General features: G+C 38.8%; 1 long non-coding RNA gene across 2 annotated transcripts; it reads left to right on the top strand.

Moving 5' to 3' along the window:
* The first annotated feature begins 316 nt into the window (after positions 1–316).
* On the top strand, positions 317–4,315 carry LOC143664501 (uncharacterized). Of its 2 annotated transcripts, none has more exons than XR_013166448.1 (3): positions 317–531; positions 674–820; positions 4,144–4,315. It is a non-coding gene; the product is annotated as an uncharacterized LOC143664501 (long non-coding RNA). The 2 variants fall into 2 exon arrangements; XR_013166449.1 differs by having other exon boundaries at positions 317–591.
* The last annotated feature ends 213 nt before the right edge of the window (positions 4,316–4,528 follow it).

The following is a 4,528-nucleotide window of genomic DNA, read 5'->3' as shown; positions in this document are numbered from 1 at the left end:
CCCACATGGTTATGAGATGCACGAAATTTACATAAAAGAACTATTAATGCTCCATCTCTGATGCTAATACTTATGAAATCAATGAAATAGAAAAAAATAATAGAAAGTATTACCAAAACCAAAAGTTGGTTCTTTAAAAATATCAATAAAATTGACAAACCATTAGCTAGACTGACAAAGAAAATTAGACAATTTTTTTTAAATGCATACTCTTAGCGGGGAGACGGCCACAATGCTTGTCTCTTTCTTCTGGGATGCAGTGTTCAGACCCAGAACTCTCAACCCCTCATAGTTCCCATGGAAACCCTCACCCTGGTAACACCACACTGGGCACAGTGAGAAGCTCAGGCCAGGGGAAGACCCAGATTATCTCGGCGAAGCAGAAGACATAGAGAGCTTTTGAATCTCCTTCAAGGGGTCAAACAGAGACCCACCAGGATCTGACTGAATATCTCCAGTGGTGGGGATCTCACTACTCCAGAGGCAGCCTGTCCAATTTTTGAACCACTCTAATGGTACCAGAGGTCTTATGTAAGTTAAGCTCAGATCCCTTCTAGTTTTCATTATCTGAGCACTCACCACATGTGGAAGGTACTGTGTGAAGCAATTTATGTGCAAATCTCATTTAATCTGCACAACAACCATGTGCATAATTTCTGTTCTTGTTTTACAGATAATCTGGCCAAGGCTACACAGCCAGAGCACATGAGAATGGGACTCCAACAGACCCAGGGATCTCTGGCTCTGCATCTCCTGCTTCCCACCATCATGCCACACAGCCTCTCACTGCTTCCCCTCAAGAGCTTTTGAGATATTTGAAGTAAGCCCTCATATCCTTCTCCCTTCTTGCCTCTTTGAGGTTTCTCTTTTCTAGGCTAAATGTCTTAAGTTTCTTCAGCCTAAGATTCAGGGTTTCTGCTCCCATCTCTGCATCACTCAGGCCAACACTGGTGATTCTCCTGTTTCCACACTCTAGTTGGTCTGAATTCTGACTAGTTCAGAATATTGTGGACCTTTTATCCCCCCTCAGTCAGTGCAGAGACAGTGGTCTGAGAGTGAAAGAAATTTCTATTGGTTCATATTTTATGGTTATGTTTAACTCAAACCCACCTGTCTTTTTGTGTATGAAATTTTCCCTTGTAAAGCCACATTTTCCAAACCCACGTCTTTGTAATTGCTTGTCTAGAACCATATATAAATAATGAATTTGCATTTCCCGCTATTTAAATTGCACCTTTAAATGTGGCCCATCATGCCAGACTCTTGGGAGCTTTCAGGACTTGGTACGCATTGAATTTGGTCTCATTCCCACACATTCCCAACTGTGAGAAGCCTGCTTTCCAGATCTCTGGGGTGTTGATAAACATTGAACACCAGGGAGACAGACCTTTAAGTTGAGACATTTTGGATACTGGAGGTATTTTATGTGCCCTGCCCATGCCTTCCGTTTACCAGTGCACTTGTGGTTAGCTCCATGTACACTATCAGTACCTCACCTGAAGCTCCCAACCTGTTGTCTCTCTGCTATTCTGCTTCAAGGCTTTCTCCAAGGCCAAGGGTGCCACTTAGACCAGGTGCAGTGCAGCCTGGAAGTTGGAGAGAGCTGAAGCTCCTAAGAGCAATCCTTGAGCAGTGGAGACTGGAAGTCAGTAGATAAAGGTCTAGCTTCTCATCTTTTGGAGGGACAGTCTAGCTGAAGCACAGTTAACCTGACTCCCCAGGGGGTCCCCAGGCCCCCAAATGCCATGGTAGTAACCAGCTCAGTAATGCATCCTGAATTAATATTTCTTTATTCCATGCCTCACTCTCCACCTTCTCTCACTCAGGCTGCCTGGCACTGCCTCCCAAATAAACTACCTGCACCAAGTTCATGTCTCAGTCTTTGCTTTCAGGGAGACCTAAAATGAAGGAGATGTTAAGGCAGAGGTACCAAAAAGATAGGCAGTGGGTAATTTCTGATTTGATTTCAGGACTACTTTTCAAAATGGGGGTTTCTTTTTAAGACGTTTTATGTTTACAGCAGTAACAGGAAACTCACATGGAAAAATAATGAGACGTGACCTTGCCATACAGCATACAAAAAAAAGCATTTTATGTTTAAATTCTTTATTAAGTTATATCTAAAAATAGGAAAAAAAAGGAAAATAGAGAACTGAAGCAGGAAATCTAGCCATAATCCCACCAATTTAACAAAATTACTAGTCAGCATTCTTATATACTGTATTTATTTTCGTCTTTTTCTGGGCATTAATTAATATCAAGGGAATTATACTCTACGTGTCTTTTAACTTTTTATTATAGTAATGTATATACAACGCAAAATTTCTCATTTTGGCCACTTTCAATTCAGTTGTATTAACTGAACTCACAATGCCGTGCTACCATCACCAACATCTATTAACAAAACTTCATCACCTCAAACTTTACACCCATTAAGCAATAACTCTTCTTTCCCTCATCCTCTAATCCCTGGTAATCTGTAATCTACTTTCTGTCTCTATGAATTCACTAGATATTACATTTAAGTAAGGTTACATATTTGTCTTTTTGTGTCTGGCTTGTCTCACTCAACATTACATCTTCAGAGCTCATCCCCATTGTAACATGGATCAGCACCTCATTCCTTTTCACAGCTGAATAATATTTCATTGTATGTATATGCCCCATTTTGTTTATCCATTCATCCATTGATTTTGGCTATCATGAATAATGTTGCTCTGAATATTCGTGACAAGTATCTGTTCGAGTCCCTTCTTTCAATTCCTTTGTGTATATACCAAGAAGTGGGATGACCAGGTCATATGGTAATTCTACTTTCAACTGTCTAAAAATCCACCAAACTGATTTCCATAGTTGCTGTGCTATTTTATAATCCCACCAACAGCATATGAGAGTTCCAGTTTCTCCACATCTTTGCTAACATTTGTCATTCCCTGTTTTTTTGAATTTTTTCCCCATTTTTTAAAAATAGTCATCCTGGTGGGTATAAAGTAGTATGTCTGTGGTTTTTATTGTATTTCCCAGATGACCATCTATGTACCATTTTTAAACATTTTTTTGTTGTGAAATATAACATATATACAAAAAAAGTAATAGATTTCAAAGTACAATTTAACAAATAGTTGTAGAACAGATTTCAAAGTTTGTAATGGGTTCCAGTTCCACATTTTCAGATTTTTCCTTCTAGCTGCTCAAGACACTGGAGACTAAAAGAAACATTGATATAATGATTCAGCAGTCTTATCTATTTGTTAAATCCTCTCTTCTCTTGTTATAACTCCTCCTTCTCCCTTGATCCTTATCCCAATCTTTAGGGTTATTTGGGCTATGCCCATTCTCACTTTTTAATGTTGGAAAGGAGTGTCGACAATATGACATGAGGCATGGAATGAGTTGATGTTCTGGAAAGTCTGGCCCCTCTGGATTTCAGGACTTATCTGGCCTAGGAACCATCTAGAGGTTGTAGGTTTCTGGAGAGTAAACTTGGTGTGTGAAACTTTTGTGGAATCTCAGAGACCAAGATTTTCTTTCGTTCTGTTGGTTTTAAATTAAGTTTAATATTTTTAAATATTTTACATTGTGAAATGCATATACAAAACAGCAGTAAATTTCACAGTACATTTTTAGTAAGTAGTTATGGAACCGATTTCAGAGTTTGGTATGGGTTATAGTGCCACAATTTTAGGTTTTTCCTTCTAGCTGCTCCAAGACACTGGAAACTAAAAAAAAAATAGCAATATAATATTTCAGCAGTCATGCTCATTTGTTAAATCCTAACTTCTCCTCCTTCTCCTTTGGCCTTTCTCCCAATCTTTAGGGATATTTGGGCATGCCCGTTCTAACTTTTTTTCAAGTTGAAAAGGGATTGTCAACAATATAGAATAGGGGGATGTAACTGGTTGATGTTCTCCGAGAGGCTGGCCCCTCTGGGATTCAGAGGCCTAGGGACTATCTGAAGTTTTTAGGTTTCTGAAAAGTACATTCAGTGTATGAAACTTTACTACGTACCATTTTATATTCTACATATTTTTACTTAATATCTTATTCTTTCAGTGTTATTAAATAGTCCTTAAACCATTGCTTTCAATGATTATCTTACTTGTCACAGCAGTCAGTCCAGACTTTTTTTTTTTTAATTGGCAGGGAGCATGGCGCATGGTCCAGGATTCCGGGGTCTCCCGCATGGAAGGTGTGGAAGGTGGGCACTCCCCCACTGAACCAATCCAGGCACCCCAAGTCTTGTTTATCTTTCTTTCCATAAAACTAGTTCAATGCCTGACACAAAATAAACATTCATCAAGGTCATTAAGTTTATGAACACATTACCATGGTTTACTGTTGCATCTGTTGCATTTTTGTTACACATGAGTTGTTTCAAAATTTTCAAGATTGCCATTCATACTATAGCGAATATACGGTATTTAGAACATCTTGGATTTTCACATAACAAACTTTGGTAACCGAGTACCTGTGAAAAATGGGATAGTAAACAACTCGACATGATATCTATTCCACTGACTTCTACAGA

This window comes from Tamandua tetradactyla, chromosome 20, assembly GCF_023851605.1.
Source record: "Tamandua tetradactyla isolate mTamTet1 chromosome 20, mTamTet1.pri, whole genome shotgun sequence".
NCBI lineage: Eukaryota > Metazoa > Chordata > Mammalia > Pilosa > Myrmecophagidae > Tamandua > Tamandua tetradactyla.
The sequence above is the reverse complement of the archived record's forward strand: the minus strand, read 5'-3'. Positions and strand labels throughout refer to the sequence as shown.